The 18,194-nt window shown below is 39.6% G+C and overlaps 1 protein-coding gene and 1 long non-coding RNA gene across 8 annotated transcripts in view; both read right to left on the bottom strand.

Annotated features, from left to right (window-relative positions):
- Positions 1-18,194, bottom strand: part of pde4d (phosphodiesterase 4D, cAMP-specific) — a 218,555-nt gene that overhangs the window by 121,829 nt on the left and 78,532 nt on the right. The gene's annotated exons all lie outside the window — the stretch shown is intronic.
- On the bottom strand, positions 7,617-16,056 carry LOC119493593. The gene is made up of 3 exons (XR_005207994.1): positions 15,222-16,056; positions 15,159-15,161; positions 7,617-7,628 (listed from the first exon to the last, which is right to left on the bottom strand). It is a non-coding gene; the product is annotated as an uncharacterized LOC119493593 (long non-coding RNA).

The following is an 18,194-nucleotide window of genomic DNA, read 5'->3' as shown; positions in this document are numbered from 1 at the left end:
AGGCTTGCAGGCAGCTGCTTTTAGTTTTTGAGTCTTTTTGAAAATAATGTTGCATTTAGGTTTAAACTTAAAGTACAAGATTGTTTCAATTACAAATTTGAATATCAATTCAAGCCATCACACATTCATCATTCACACTTCGATTACTGACATTATGTATTTATCTTAGTGAATTAAGGAGTATAAAAGTGCCTTCATTATTAATTTGTACACAATTAGTCAAAGAGCCAGATGTGATAGTGATGCTCCACTAATATAAACATCATGAAAGCAGGTTCTGGTGGAGTTAATTTGATGTTCTGACCAATAGGTGGCAGCATTTGTGTAGAAATGTTTTCTAGTAAACAGAAAGTTATCAGAAAGAGGCAGGCCTTGACTAAATGCTGGTTGATATAAACCATGTACAGTAGAGCCACGTTGGTGTGTTTGTTCCCAACCTGATAGGGCCAACAGTGATGTAACTGCACATCTGTTACTCTTTGATATGATATCCACTTTGTTCTTAGGGTCACTACAGCTATAATTTCTTTAGTATCTCAGTTATATCAACTGTCATCTTTAACCCGACCATGCAGTGCTGTTAAGTAGCACTGTGTTTTCCTCCTTTTGAGCGATGACATTTTGTCTTTATAGTTCTAACATTTAAGGAGCTCTCGCTTCGGATGACTCACAGCCCGCGGTGAGAGCGGCCGGCCTTGTGAATGCAAAATGGAGCCAGTCCACTCCTCTGAATAAAAAAACAACAACAACTGTAGATCGAGTGTGAATTATTAGCAACTCTCACAGGTTTTTTACAAATGATAAGATGTGGCAGCAGTCCTCAAGTGAACTATGGTTCTGCATCACTGCTCAGCATCACAAATAAATAACTCAGCGCTGGCTCACGAGAGAGAGAGAGAGATGAAAATGGAAGGGAGCAAAACAAAACCTGCATGTAAGTATACTATCAAAACAAATTCTTTATAACACACTTGAACAGTGCTGAGTTTGTAGATACAGTATCCCTGCTCTATTCTTATTTCTATTCATGAATTTGAGGGATCTAGGTTTGTTTTTGTAAGTCTGAAACTCTGAACCGCAAGAACATTGTCTATCCCCATCTCCTTTTTTGATTCTCCCTCTACCTTTTCTTTAACCTACTTTTCCTGTTTATGTTTCTACCTGCCTCCTCTTTTATTATCTAAGTAGGGCTTCCTCCGACCTGTACAGCTAGTCTCTCAGCCACTCTGAGCTTATCTAATGGACAGTTAGTTGGCTAGCAAAGCTGTTCCAGTGACCCTGACAGGGACTGTGGTATAATTCCCTCCCTCCCACTGATGGTCAAAGGTCACATCCTCTCCCCCCTGGCCTAAAAGCACACACACATGCATACACACACACACACACACACACACACACACACACACACACACACACACACACACACACACATTCTGGCACATACTAAAAGAGGAATTACAACTAACAAGGTGGCTGTGGTAGAGCGAGGTTATTCGGTAAATGATACGCAGCCAATGTTACAGTTTTAGATGTGTAGATCTAAAAATCAGATCGGTAATTACGTTCCATCTGCCTGTAGACACTAAATAAACTATGGGTTGTGTTTCCACATTCATCATTATGAAAACAAGGGCGTTGATGCTTCAACAGCACTTTAAATATGTGATATATTAGGGCTGTCAAAGTTAACACCATAACGTGTTAACACGTAATTGCGTTAACACCACTTTCTGTAATGCATTAACGCAACTCGTGATTTAAAGCTTGTAACGGGTTCAGTTTTAAATCTAGAGTGAAGATACTGGTATCGTATGAAACTAGAAAAAATCTAAGGAATTCATTGGTACCAACCATGTCATACCATGTCTAAACTTACGCTAAATATTGGCGAGGAAAAACTGGCATGATCATTTTCAAAGTGGTCCGTTGACCTTTCACCTCAACATATGTGAATGAAAATGAGTTCTATGGGTACCCATGAGTCTCCCCTTTACAGACATGCCCACTTTATGATAATCATATGCAGTTTGGGGCAAGTCATAGTCAAGTCAGCACACTGACACACTGACAGCTGTTGTTGCCTGATGGGCTTCACTTTGCCATGTTATGATTTGAGCATCATATTTTTTTTTTGCTAAATGCAGTACCTGTGAGGGTTTCTGGACAATATTTGTCATTGTTTTGTGTTGTTAATTGATTTCCAATAATAAATATATACATACATTTGTATAAAGCAGCATATTTGCCCACTCCCAGGTAGATAAGAGTATTAAAACTTGAAAAATCTCCCTTAAAGGTACATTTGAACAGATACAAAATATGTGATTAATTAATTAATTAACTATGGACAATCATGCGATTAATCACAAGCCCTAATAAATATATATATATATATATATATATATATATATATGTGTGTATATATACTGTGATATATATATATATTATAACTGATCATCACTGCAATTCTCAAAGCGTTATGAGTCGTAGCCAATGTGAGTCAAGACTGAATAATGACCCAGTAAGCTAAAACTTCAGGGAGACAGTTATTACTGGGTTCACTGCCAAGGAAAAAAGTAATATTATAGCCCCTGGTCAGGATCCATTAGAATACTCCGCAGGAACGTTTGATTAAATGTGTGCATGCGAGCGTGCGTGCTGTTGAATGGCAGCCTTTGTGTATCTGTCTTATGTTCAGTTGCATTTATTTCAGAGCATGAAGCAATAGTTGTTATTTATTGAGCTGCACTGTGGCGTACACATAGGCAGTCAGGATAAGAGGAAATGGGTAGGAGAGATGCAGAGCGGAGGGACAGAGGAGAGGAGAGGAGAGGGAGGGAGGAAAACAAGTGGAGCAGCTTGCCAAGCGAGAGAGGAGCTCAGAGCAGGCTGTAACTGACGCAGGGTGACAGTAAATGGAGGTGGATGAATACAAATGACCACAGGGATAAGGAAGAGAGGTTGAGAGGGGACGAGGGGACAGCGGAGGACAGGAAGATCAGGGTAGCTCCAGAAATAGCCCATAGTTGTAAACATGGTGGTCCCGAGAAGGCTGAACCTGGTCCTGTGTGTCTCTGTGTGTGATGTCTATGTGGACGCATTAATTATATATATTTTATAGTATATACTGTATATATATTAAGGCTGTCAATCTCTTAAAATATTTAATCGTGACAGTTAATCATGATTAATTGCAAATTAATAACACATTTTTTATCCGTACAAAATGTACATTAAAGGGAGTTTTGTCTTAAGTATTTAATACTCTTATCAACATGGGAGTGGGCAATTATGCTTGCTTTATGCAAATGTATGTATACATTTATGAGTGGAAATCAATTAACAACACAAAACAATGATAAATATTGTCCAGAAACCCTCACAGGTACTGCATTTAGCATAAAATAATTTGCTGTAATCATAACATGACAAACTAAAGCCCAACAGGCAACAACAGCTGTCAGATTGTCAGTGTGCTGACTTGACTATGACTTGCCCTAAACTGCATGTGATTATCATAAAGTGGGTATGTCTGTAAATGGGAGACTCGTGGGTACCCATAAAACCCATTTCATTCACATATCTTGAGGTCAGAGGTCAAGGGACCCCTTTGAAAATGGCCATGCCAGTTTTTCCTCGGCAAAATTTAGCGCAAGTTTGGAGCGTTATTTAACCTCCTTCACGACAAGCTAATATGACATAGTTGGTACTAATGGATTCAATTTTCCAGTTTCATATGATACCAGCATCTCCACTCTAGCTTTGAAACTGGGCCAATTAAATTTTTTTTTTTCAATGTGCTAAAGAGGAACAGGACGTCAGTTGTCTGGACCTATTTTGTGTTTAGACAAGACGATGTTAGGCAGGGTCAGGAATTGTGCAGAACATGCCTTGCTACTGTAGCTACAACACTAAATCACAAAACCGTGTATGACAATTGCATGGCTAAAAACCGACTAGTAGTGTGTAGGCCGACTACCACCCGGCAGCGATCACTGTTGTTTATATGTTTAGAATGGTAGAACCATAGTCAGGTGTTGAGCTTTGTTCTTTTTTATAGATTTGTTCTTTGTTATGCACTTTAGTGTGTGTGATTCATTACTGTAACTGTCTGGAGATCAGTAAGATTCATATTTATATTTCATACATAAGTGTTCACACTAGGCCGGTTGTTCTGCAGCACTGCTTTGTTGTTCTTTTTTCAGATTTGATTAAAAAGTGAAGTCATTATGATTATATTACATGTTTATCAGGCTTGAAGTTAACAATATTCTACTGGGATTGAAGGCATTTACAATTCAGTAGCTAAATAAAGATATGTTATTCATACCAATTCATCTCATTTCATCAGAACACATAGGCCTGGCCTACATGATAGAGCAGTTTACATGTTGACTGTATCCAATGTTGTGTTGGTCATACTACAGAGCGTTTCAAAGCTTGTGAATAGGCTCGTTTGAGATGAACTGCGTCTCGCCTGGAAAGTAGACGAGATCAGGCAGCAGCAGCAGGGGGCGGTCACAAAAAGCTGCGGTCAAGTCGGACAGTTTCCAGCCGTTTCCAGCAGCCTTCGAAGAATTTACAGCAAGTCACAAGAAAAGTTACATCCTGTTAGATCCGATCTGTAGGCTACTTGTAGTTTGCAGACCACATTCTGATTTATTTATATTTGTTTGTAAATATATGTGTAAATGTGTGTATTTGGTATTGTACTCTGTACTTATAATTTTGTATGTCTGCCTTGTATACTCAGTCGGTGGAGAGCAACTGTGGCACCTGGCTCTAAAACTGCGGCCGCTTCGATCTCGTGAGGTTATTGTTGCCCACGATGGCATGACGTCAGAGCAAGTCGGGATCAAGTCGGACACAAATCTAACTGGCATTCATTGTGCGGCGATCGCCGGTGATCGATTCTGTGCAGGCCTGGCTCATCTCGAAAGAGCCCAATAATACAGAAGATAATATTGTTTTTAAATCACATACTGAATCATAATCGCAATATTGGTCTAAAAAAAAACCCCAAAATTACATTATTTCCCCATATTGTTCAGCCCTACTATGAATCCAGTTTAGTGGTTTTATGATGGTGGAATGCATTAATAATGCTAGCGACCTATTTTCCTCCTTCTCTAGATCTCATATAAGGGAATTCAATAAAAGGATGGCAAGATTTACACCTCATTACTTCCTTAAAGAATAAGTACTTCTCATGGTACATAGGCTACATCCAATACACATACACACAAAAGAACACATTTCAAACAAAGAAATGACTATGCTCATTATAAATAATCTGTTACATGAGATAAGAGTGTATCCGGCTCATTTAGGAGGGGAATAAAGCGGGGATGTTGCTGGGACTTGCAGACTAGGGGTGTTGAGTGGCCACTGATGCATGATGAGAGGGGAATTACTCCTCAAAATTGACACTGAATAATAAATGAGAAAATTAATGCTCATCTCCACTTTTCAAAATAACACCTAGGTGAATCTCATGAGTTGTTGGAGAACAATTACTAGACTTCAAAAGTGGAACTGTTAAAGTGATTTGGGCACAACTATGCCACAAACCTAACTGAAAAAGGTTGGCAATAAGATGGTAATCCTCACATAGTCAAAGAACATTGCTTGCTACTTTAGGACCAGGATAAGGATAATTTAAAGACCAATGAATATGATGACAGGCCATGAGTACATACAGTACGTTGAAGCACAGGTGGTCAATACAGACATTAAATGAGCTTTGTACGCCTACAACATTGTTGGACTCATTGTTGGTGATGGAAAGTTTGAAAAACAGCGTCGTCTTTTTTATGTATTCTTCTTGACAAAACCTGGCGCCTACATTACCAAGAATGCAACTCAATCACAGTTGGGTAAGAGATTCAGGTGTGTTATGCAAGTAGCGGCTAATATAGCCTTGAGCCACTAGCCACAAGCAGAAACAAGGCAAAAGTGAGCATGGCTCACATGGCTCATGCTTGACCCCTACTAAAGTAGGGCCAAAGGTTTTGCCCTTTTGGAACTAATGGAAAGAGTTCCACTCCGGAAACTAAATTGAAGTCGAAAAAAATCACAGTTTTTGGCCAAAATTTCAATATTTGGGCACCCTGGACCTTTAACCCCCAAAAGGCACAACTACACCACACTGTCAACCATCATATCACATTTGAAGTTCCTGAGTGAAATAGTTCAAAGCTTATTGTGTGTGTGTGTGTGTGTGTGTGTGTGTGTGTGTGTGTGTAAGTCCTGTGGCACTGTAATTATACTGAATTAAATTCTACAATGTAATAATGCAAGGACCATGGAGGAAGTTAGATGTAGAAATATGCATTTCTAGTAATTCTAGTCCAATATTTTTTATCCCGTTATTCATTAGCTTCCATTACTGAATGAGAAAATGACATTGTCTTAGTTACTAAACATATTTCCTGCCAGGTTGCACAAAATGTGATGTAATGCAGCCCTGGTGCATTTTTATGTGGCGAAAGCACTCCACCAGACTACATTTTTAAAAAAAGCCTTTTAAATGCTACATTGCTTGTCAGCAACCGGGTCATACAGTAACTTTGGAGGCAATCTGATAAATTTGGCATGCAGTTAACACATCAGTCATCATTTTGTTTTAATGAAAGCTCCTGGCATTTTCACCTGGTGTTCTTCACCACTGTTTTGGAAGAAGGAAATAACGGGAGCAACAGGCAAACAAACTTTAAAAGTGACGTATTCGCTTTTTAAATAAGTGCTGTGCAGTGGATCTAATTTAAGCTGATGTGATGAGTGGTTCATGTTGAGTTTGAAGAGTAACATTTGGTAAAGTAACTGATCAATATTTAAAGAAACTTTAAAGTGTTAAATCTGAGAACGGAATTTGGTGTGTTGGTAGGTGGTAGAATTAATTAGCTTAAAATAAAGTTGCATTGTAAAACAGCAAGTTTTCTATCTAAGCTAACGATGGAAACTTGTTCAACCAGGCAGAACAATAAACCAGAAGTGCAGTTTCCCAAACTCAGAGCCAATCAGTGTCGAGTTTGGTCTCAGTGTCCCATGAATTGAAATGAGAATTTCCGCATAACTGAGCTGGTGGAGTACAGCACTGAATCTCGGCTGACATTTCACAGAGGCACAGTATGATTAAAAAGTAAGGATTTAACATGCAATAAAAGAATTATTAATATTATTCCTCAATAACAACAGAAGAACCAGGGTATTACTATTTCCCTAAAACCTTGGTTGTTTCCATGTTGTGATTTCACAGTAAAAGCAATTTTATGTAAAAACTGCTGACAATAACAAATAGTGAAAATGAATACCACCTCAGAAGAAGGGACACCTGATGACACACCACTAAAGACAACTCAGCATTTTTCACCAATGGACATATTTTATACGGAAATGGATATATATAAATAATATATACAGTATATGGAAATGCCTGGATTAGTGTTAGGAGCGGGGAAATGGAGGAAGAGATTATTAAAAAAGGGATCTCTTCTAAAAATGAATGAATCCAAATGAGTACTTTCATGTCTCTTTCACTGAATCTTAAATTAACTATCCTAATCCTCCATAGACAATTGTATCTGATCTTTTTCTTCCATGAACTAAGCTTCTGGAAATAAAGTAAGCTGGCTCTCAATAAGCAGACTATTACTTTCATATTATTCATGTTTGCACCCAGGCTAAACTGATGATGCATCTTTTCAGGTTTGGTACAGAGTCAAACCTCAACACAGTTTCACTGCCCAATTCAGCCACCAGCATCTTAGTGCCTCTTACTTCTCCAGTATACTGACAGAGAGAGAAAACCTTGAATCTCAAGCAAACATATTAATCTTTCACACACCCACGCAATGGTGTGACACATGTTGTGACACCAGCCAAAAGCAATGCTCTTCCATCAACAGTTTCCAAGCCACACTGGCATAACAAAGAGCCCAGTGGAAGACCGCGGAAACAGCTAAGTGGTGGGAATGAAAGTGAGTCAAACGGGAAAATAAAAGTTCAAAGATATTTTATTTCTGCTGATCTCATCACAGCGGAGAAAATTAGGGCAGTTAAAGAGACCAACACCAATTTCATGTTACTCACTGGGAGACTTTCTCATTTTTATTATGTAAATTCACTACCTCGTTGCCGGAAATTTTAAAGTTCAGTTTATCCACCTAAACATGCAAAGATACCCTTGTGATTTTTTTTTACACAGGTCTCTCTTGAAAAGGAGATCCACGATCTCAATGAGACTGCCAGATAAAGGATTAAATAAAAATAAAAAAATAGAATCAAGCCCTTATTTATGTTATTTGTTGTATTTTTATTGAAAACATAATCATCTAATCTTTGAAATTCCAGATAAGATAACCGTGAAATTCCCCTCATATTGCTCCCTACATTCTTAAGATATCCAACGATATAATGCGGATGAAAAAGTGACTTTTAAATACCAGCTCTATACTAGACCAGTGGTTCATATTTCTGTATAATTTGTTATTAATGGTACTAGTTTCCTGCAATAGACAATGGACTTTGACATTGTTGGGGTAGAGAAAGTGAAAATCAACTCAAACTGTGGCTAATGTCTAGTTATTTTGTACATTAGTATTAGTATTTTACACAATAAAACTCTGTTTAGTATTTGAGTAATCCTGGCAAACAAGTACATCAGTAACCTGGTGAAGAATGGGATTTTGTGTGAGTATATTCACTGAAAAATTGGATGGAAGTTCTGATGGAGCTATATTAATTTTTAACACGTTCAAAGCCTTTTTTTTAGTCTAAGTCCTGTGGCACTGTAATTATACTGAATTAAATTCTACAAAGTAATGATTCAAGGACAATGGAGGAAGTTAGATGCAGAAATATGCATTACTAGTAATTATAGTCCAATGTTTTTTTTTATCCCTTATTCATTAGCTTCCATTACTGAATGAGAAAATGAAATTAGCTTAGTAACTAAACATATTTCCTGCCAAGTTGCACAAAAACATAATAAAAATGTTGATTATGCTGGCTGACAATTGAATCTTTTATTTCTATCAAATGAGCCAAAGAGAAAAAAATAGAGACACGACATGCAAAAGCAAAAAGTGATCAGGCCTCTAGGGTCATGGGAAGGAGGAGTATGTTTTACCGCCTAGGTAATCAAATTCAGTGTGAGGTCAAGATCTGACTGTTTGAAATCCAAAACAATCCAAAATGCGGTCATGTAGTCTGGCCACCTGGATATGGAACATAATTTAGGCATACAGTACAGATACATTAGCATAACAGTGAATAATGTATAATGTAGAGTTAAAGAGCTATTAGACCAACTTTCATGTAACTTGCCAGCATACTTGACTCTATAGATTCTAAGGCTATTAAATAGCATATAGTATGGACAGATAGCAGAGTCCATAATAGACTTTTAGTGGGCGAATAAAAAAATAAATAATCTTGCAACATGTAGCATGTGTTTTAGCATGTTTTATCTAGGAAGAAAGACCAATCACAAAAACAAAGGTTCATTCATATATATATATATATATATATACACATTATATTGAAGTAAGAGCATAGTGATAATTCATTTTAACAAAAGCGGCAATGCAATCAAGAAGTGTCACATGGGATTGTCTTACATCCGAGCACATAATTAATCACCTGGAGGAGAGCTGTCTCAGTGTTATGAGAACCAGTACTGAAATTTCTGTTTCAGGTGTCCCTCGTGATAAATGTTGTATTCTGGCAACACTTAAAAGCATGCACATTTAAACCCTAAGGCAACATATATCACTGCCCAATAATATCAATAAAGATGATTAAATATAAATACTTTTGCTTGTTATTCAAGATGTATGACATCACTTTATTACTACAGAGACACTTGGACAAGCGAAAACAAAAGGGTTTATTTATTAAATTAACTCTGCAAGATCTGATTTTGCAATTTAAAGGAGCAATATGTAGGACTGACACCTAACGTTTAAAATTGGTAACAGCAGTCCAAATTCAACACATTGGAGCCGTGGTCCCTCCGCTCCTCTGGTGTGACTAACAGCAGTTAACGCAAATTTTCACAATTTGAGGGCCTCGGAATCACTTCACCGGCTGTGTGTCTCAAATACTCACTGCCTTGATAACCCAGCTGCACACGGACCACAGAGAGAAGTGCAGAGGCTTTTTAGGTCGGGTAGAATCTAACGTTAACGTTATCTCCTGTTGATCCAGTTTGTTAGCTTTGCTTCCATGGCTGCAGAAGGCTGGGTTTGTATGCCAGTTTGTTTCATATGTGACAACGGGGAGTCGTAATGGGCAGTGGATGGGATCACACCGGGGCAAAACAAAAACAGACGTTCCAGACCGGAATATAAATTTCTAAGGAGAACAGACTGGCTGTAGCATTGTTGTCAGAGAAGCCAGTATTTTAATTTAACATGTTTCCTAAATCTCTGATGACATATCATGGTCATTTTATGATTTATTACAGTAAATATATTACATATTGGTCCTTTAAGCAACTATTTGGTGCTCACAATTTATTGCCTATTATCAGTGTTTAAATATCAACGTATATGTTGTCTGGTGGCGATGCATGTTTATGTAGTATTAAAAGCCATGAGGGAACTAATGCAGATGGCATTAGGGGTGGGCAGTTTCATCACCGTCACCGGTGTCACGTTCGGCCACGACATAGATTTTGTAATACCGTCATTACACCTGATCAACTATGCCACACCCACCCAGGATGTCTATGATTACGTACAGGCTACCGTCGTTCCGTTTCGTCACAGAACCTTTTCATTTTATTGCCCATATTAACGGGTTAGAGCAGCCACACAGCCTGGCTGAGTAGCGTGGCTGCAGCTGCTCGTACGTGTGCTGCCTCCACACAGACAGTTTTGGTTTCTACAAAGATGTAAATTCAATTAAATGTAATGTAATTCCCAGTTTGGCTGTGGTGAAATGAGGGGAAACAACTTTGAAATAATAAAACAGTAGGCTAAATATGTGAAAAAATATTTTTTTTCTCCAAATATTCTTTATTACTGAGATCCAGGTTGCTTGACAATCAGCTACAGTTCACTCACAACTGAAAAATACCACATGACTGTTAATATTTCGTCAGAATGAATCACATTACATTTACATAATGGGGCAGGCTACTCCTCCCAAAACACATGTAGGCCTATCACTCGTTTCCAATTTGGAGCCAATAAACACGTCTGTTTTTAAAAAAGTATTTTTATCTTTTATAAGATATGTCCCCATAAGTTGCCGATAGAAAGAAAAGAGGTAGAATCATGTTTTGAGGGAAGTATCTCTTTTAATTTTGTATTACTGTGATATAATACCATCACCGCAAAAAACAAAAGAAATACCGTGATGTACATTTTGGTCATATCGCCCACCCCTAGATGGCATGTGCTTATACAGGAAGCAAATACAGTGTTGATGCAGAGGTGTTTCAATTATGACTTTGTATTATTGTGTAATGTTTTGTTGAGTTCACTAAAATTAAAGTTTCTGTTCAAAATGGGCCTGGGTGAGAACAAGGTGCTGTGTTTGAAAGTTCAGAACAGCCATCATCACAGCTCCAATTTATTCCCTGTTACACTTCTGACACTGACTTCTTTTTATGTCACTCGCTCATAGAAATGTGTTCATTTTTAGAATCAGCGAACAAACAAAGACTACCTGGGCTCAGTATTATTATTTCAGCTTCACTCTCCTACATGCTCTGGTGGGCAAGTATTTTTGTCTCTGCATGTGAGGAAGATGAAAAACACCATACCATGAAGTGTGTGTGTGCCTGCTGTCATGAGCAGATAATCCATAAAATGAATGAATCCGCTGGATAGAAGTAAACAGGTTTTCTTCCATTATATTTCTCCTGAGGCAGAAATGTGAGAAAGTATGCAATGTTTATCTACTGAAAGCCTGAGCATCATCGACTCTACGAGGATACTCTATACCAGATTCCATATATGATAACATCTTGAAGTCAGCATAGAGGTTTTAATCTAATTCTAACTGCACACGCTCACTGCAGTGATAGCTTTGTATCAGTGGTCCTGCTCTTTGCGTTTCCACAAAGCACTACCATATCTGCTCTAGCCCCTGACTCCTCGGAGCCTCAAACTACAGCATCATCCACTCTACCTCCCACTGTTCCTCTACCCTTTTCATGCATCCTTGTTTCCTTCACAACATGTGCTCTGTCGTTCCTGTGGCCCCAGTGGACATGGTTGGTGTGACCCTGTCATAGCCTGATGGTGGTGGTGGTGGTGGTGGTGGTGGTGGAGGAGTGGGATGGGGAGGTGGGGCTCTTTGTCCTCTATGCGGTTCAGTCCTCTGTGCTCCCTTTACGAGGAAACCTGCTCAGTGCCTCCATTCACGTGGCATCTCTTCTCTCAGATGTACACGAGCCATCAGCAGGCACCGAGTAATTACTGTACACGCCCTCTGTGCTCTCGTCCTTGTGCCTTTGAGCTGGACTAATGTTTACAGTGTACTATGATTTTTTCACAGATGGAAATCGACATGTAAAAGACAAATAAGTTGACTATTGAATAGGGATGCACAGATTAATTTATTCGCCTTGTTAAATCTTGTTGACCTCACAACAGATAAACATTGACCACTGCCATCAGCGAATGTCATCTTATTTGCCGATAGGGCGATGGCAGTGGCCAATGTTTATCTGTTGTGTTGTATCAATTCTGTGCTGGCTAAATGTTGTGTTGGTTCTTTACAGTCGTACTCGAACAACAGTGGCTAGCATATGCTGCAACTGCACCTGCTGATACGGAGTAGAAGCCCCTGTTTGGAAACGTCCCTGGTAGGGATGCTAATTTGATGGTGTTTAATTAGTATCAAAACTCGCGCGCGTACAGAACAGTATCCGCGAGCGGAAATGCATCTTCTCGAGGGAGCATTTCTGCTCCGTGTGCACAAATGCAGTTGCGCGAGCACGGGGGTGTTTGATGAGCGCTCGCTGGACATTTTCTATGCGCTCACAACTGCTCAACTCGCTCGCTCGTCAAGTTGACTTTTGAGACTTTGGAAGCGGGGATGGAATAGACAGTGGCTGATGTGTCCGCTCTTTAATTGGTCACATTCAACACCTACAGTCTCTGACGGCGAAGGCAGAACATGAATAATTCATGACACACGTGACACCGTTGTCCAATCATAAAGCACAGAACAAGTGACCATCCACTCCTCCAAATATCACAATGTTGTAAAATAAAAACAAACCACAAGAAAAGTGTCTGCATTGGCCAAATTGTTATGTTAAACATTATATCGGCCCAGAGTTTCACAATCGATGCATCCCTACTTCTGAATGTATGCCTTTAAAGATACAGTATACTGAAAATATATAGAAATTGCGTATCTGACTGATAAATGTTATAAGTATATCAAAATATTAACAAAAGAAGTCACAACAGTCACCAACAGTTTGTCACATGTGGTTGATGTGGACTACAACATTTTAAGTTTAAGCACCAGACTGTGGCCACAAATTCGTAGCTGTCTGACATTCCGACGTTGTCCTAGCTCATTCCCCTGTTTCCAGTCATTATGCAAAGCTAAACTGGCTGCCGGCTGTAACTTTATATTTAACCGACAGACGTGAGCAAATAAGCGTGTTTACCAAAATGTCAAACTATTCCTTTAAGGTCTCAAATATTGATGTTAGGTTATTCAGTATCGGTGCACAGGGCACAATCATCTTATTGCAAAGGCACAAGCTGGAGCATGCAGGGGTCTTTACCATACATATGCCTCCTGTTGTTCTGAGGCTCCCTTGTCGAACGAAGGACCCTATTAAGGTCTTCTAACAAACACACTTATAGAGAGAGAATAAGCCTTGCTCGACCTCAGAGTGGCCATATCGTTCTACTTAGTATGAAAAGCTCTCTATTCCTTCTCTAGAGAATTATGGTCACCCAGAGATACAAAAACTTCAAAGAAAAAAGACTGCATAAATCATCTGAGATTCAAAATCCTAAATAGAAAGTACTTTTCGAAGTCGTTTAAAAGTTACCAACAACATTAAAGATAAAGTAGTGAGAGTCTGATATGGGTAAGAAGAGAAAGAGAAAGGACGAGAGTCAGAGATGGTGACAGGCAGGGGAAGTCGGTGCTCTCTCTCAGATGTTGCGTATAGAAACACTACAGCCCATTCTGTCCGATCAGATTCACTCTGCTCTTTCTCTGAGCTTATTGCTGAAGAGTCACTTAAGGCTTTGAGCTCTGTTCCACTTTAATCTGTTCTGGTGTAAAGCTATCAGGCATTTAGCTGTCTCTCACCACTTCAAATAACAACCACATCTCTCAATGGGCTTCTCCCTGCCTCTCCGATGTATAGCCTCTTAGTACATCCATGTACAGTACACGAGTTTTGGCAGGGTCATAACTTATTCATATGATTTGCTCTTGGCCCCTTTTGTGAATATTCTCTGCTAAGCGGACATCTCCCACACATATACTAATGTTGTTTCTGACCGATTCTTTCATAATTTCAATCCTTTTAGCCGTGGGTGATTATATTAAACACGGCAAATCACATTTACATGGACCAAGTGAAAGTGCAAATGCATGCTGCTTGAGTTTCAGATCACAGATAAGCCTCAGCCGGGCGATTTCTATATTTCAACAAGTGCATCTGCAATAATTATCTGTCTAATTTGCTTCATGCTGGATAAACTTGAATAGCCTAAGACTTTTACTTTTAGCCACTGAGCAGCTTCCATGGCTGTTAAGTGCCTTGCTCAGAAGCACATATCTGCTAGTGTTGCACGGTGTACCGATACTAGGAAGGTATCGTGATACCCTGCCGTTAAAAACGGTACCATACCCCGTTTTATTAGTACTTTAAGAATGATAGTGTTTTAATACGAGCGGTGAGTTGCGTCGATATGCGACCGCGGGGCCGTGTGTGTGTGTGCAGCGGTCTGCTTTAGAGGACGACATTACGATTGGGATCCCGCAGGAGCAGGCAGTTATAACTTTGCTGCTGGTGGGAGTGAGCAAGCGGTCAAAAAATAAACTGTAGTGATAACCAAAAGGATGGAGACAACAAATGAAGTTGTAAAGACGATTAAAGCAGGTCATGAATCTCTCAGCGGCTGCACAGTCCCGCTCTGAGCTGGTGTCTGTATCAGCAGAACTCCCTTAAAAAAACCATGGAAATAACAGGGCGGCTCTAATTAGCGATCAAATGTAGCAATAACATGTTCTGTCATCTATTATTCCATTATTTGTCCTGATGTTTTCGATTTTTGCCGTGGTATCGTTTCAGTATCAGTATCGAGATATTTAGGCAGGGTATCGTATCGAAGTCAGAATTTTGGTATCGTGACAACACTAATATCTGCTGAGAAAAGACGATGCATTCACCGCTCATTGTTCTGCATTCAGATTGTGCCGACGTGTCTGAGATTCAAATCAGTCACAAATATATTTTTTCAGTCTCTCGGTCAGATTCCATGCCGTGCCCTGATCATGCTCGTACATCTAAAGCTACACGAACAAGAACAGAGACAGAAGAGTAAAAGCTGCGTCACCGTTACTGTATGTGTGGCACTGTGAGAAAAGGAAAGAGGGTTTTAGCATGCATGGACATGGACAGGGCTGCTGTGCTGAGGAACAGAGCACAACACTGGCTCCTCATGTGAGATGTTTAATGTATCTAACCCAAGACAGACAGAAAGAAATGTTTATTTCATTATCCACTGTAAGCGTGAGGAAGAACACCACTTGGCTGACTGACTGGTGTTTGGCAGATGGTGAATCACCTGACTGGCAGCTTGCTTACTAAATGCATGTTTGGTTGGGTGGCTGGTTGTTGTTTCTGCTCTCTTCTCAGCTGGGGATTGGCTGACATGCTGGCTAGCCCACCTTGTGTTTCCAAGAGGACAGAGCCACATAACACACACGCAGACAGTCACGTACACATTTAACCTTCTGTCTCCTTTACTATGCTCTGTATATACATCAGCTCCCCAGAGTGGTGTTATTAATGAGCACCCCAGAGAGATGTTGCAGTGGATATAGTCACTCTCTGTACCATATACACTTTGATACCAATGTCACTGATTTCCCTGTTACTGTTTGCTATAATACATTAAATTTGATGAAGAAAAATCTAAATCTATGCTACATGTGTGATACATTTTTGTCTTAATTTTACTGTGCACACTAGGGCTGACTGAAAAATCGTATTTTCATTGTCATCACGATATGAACATGCGCGATAAACACATCACAAAAGGTCAATCATTATATATAGGGGTGGTTACCCAAACCCGTTATTAAAATGTATTATCACACTGCAGCCTCTCCCTGCTCTGTGTCAGAGCTCTACACACATAAACACACGCAGCGAAGTCAGTGAACTGATCAGAAAGGTCGCGGTGGAGACGAGTTAACGACAACTACGCTCGTTACTGTAAGTAAGTGCAATAAAACTTTGCAAGTGTAAAGCCAAGATGCGTTATCATTACACCTGTTCAACAAGCATAAACATGATGAAACGGTTAAACATGTAGGAAAGCGATATTTCAATCTGCTCTGTCCGCAGTCTCTCATCCACCGACGCTATGGTTACACGAGCATATGTTTAGCACGTTAGCTCGGCGGCTAACAACGAATTATAAACAACTGTTAGTTATTTACTTGAGTTCTGAATGACTTTAGTACCCTCTAGTAAATAGTGTTCCAGTATATGTGTCCGGGGAGTTTATAGTGAAGGGTGAAACGAAAGACAAGAAGCGGTGATGCTCTGTTATTGACAAGAGTGCAGACTACGGAGCCTCTGTGTTATTATTTCATTACCTTCATAAAGTATAGGAGCATCGTAACCCCTCGGCTACCCAAGCTAAAAAAAAAAGCTGGCAGTAGGCTATGTAGTCTAACTGTTTAGGTGAGTTTGCCACATATCTTACTTGTAAACTGATCAGCTGGCTGAGACAAAGCAGCCCCCCTCCTCCCTCTACTAGCGGTAGCCTAGTGCACACTACAATCTGCATTGCTGTGTTTAGCAACAAGCCATCCCTTTAGCTAGAATCAACACAGATGTCTATGTGCTCAAGCAGCCTTAACACAATCACTGGCCACAATTGATCTGCATTGATCAGAAAATCACTATTACATCTCACACAGCTTTGATATATATCACCCCGTAAACAAAGAGCTGCATGACTTCTATGACGCGACCTCAGCTGGCCTCAATATCGTATATCATCTCTATACAATATCCCCTTTGTACAGAGATGGAATGCACATTTTTACCTCCTAGCCAGCCCTCACAGGACAACCTCTACAAAGCTATTCGTTCCCCCATGTGTGCCTGCATCCCTCTCATCATCTTTCAGCATTTAACATTTGAGAATGTCACCTTCTCCCTGAGATAAGAGCTAATACAAAGTAAAGCCACACTGGTATGCCTGAATACAGTGACTGAGTATTGCCTTCCCCCAACACGATTACATTTTCATCCCCGTTAGAGAGCAGATCTGACTATATGTCTCCGAAACATATGAGGGATTTAGCGTGAAATAAACCGTGACATGAGGAACAGCTGATCCCAGTGTGGCAGTGATCCAGGTCTGGGATTGTCCCTATTCAAGAAAGAGTATCTGTTTAGCCTTTAAGAGAGACTTCAGCAAGTTAGGTAACAGTCTACAGAGGTTTGCTTTCTTGAAATGCCTTGTCATTTAAATTAATAAAAACATTAAATTAAATTAATTATCAACTCTTCAGTGGAAAGTTTGATGCAGTATAAATTACATCTTTCAATGGGATATATGGAATTAAATTACTGAGTTAAATGCATTTCTTTAATAACGGCTGAAGGAAACAGAGAAGACTAATAACACTGCTGTGTTTGTTTGAAAACTACTGGCTTTCAGAAACCCCAACAAGCTTTCAGCTCCACAGCTGCTCCTGATGACAGCATTTAACAACTATATCCCTGGGGGGATATAATCTATAACTGCAGCACCCTAGGTATCCATCAGGCTCACAACAAAAGCAACAATAACAATCTGAAACAAAGCAATGACACACAGCTATGGTCATCAGCGGAGGGGAAAAGCTGGCGGGTGATTGGCTGCCCATTTATGTGGGCCTACAATTCAATCAGGAACTCAGTTTGCATCTGTGCTGTTACTGTAAACAAACTCATCCAACATTATGCAAGTGCT

The sequence above is a fragment of the Sebastes umbrosus genome, chromosome 8 (assembly GCF_015220745.1).
Source record: "Sebastes umbrosus isolate fSebUmb1 chromosome 8, fSebUmb1.pri, whole genome shotgun sequence".
NCBI lineage: Eukaryota > Metazoa > Chordata > Actinopteri > Perciformes > Sebastidae > Sebastes > Sebastes umbrosus.
The sequence above is the reverse complement of the archived record's forward strand: the minus strand, read 5'-3'. Positions and strand labels throughout refer to the sequence as shown.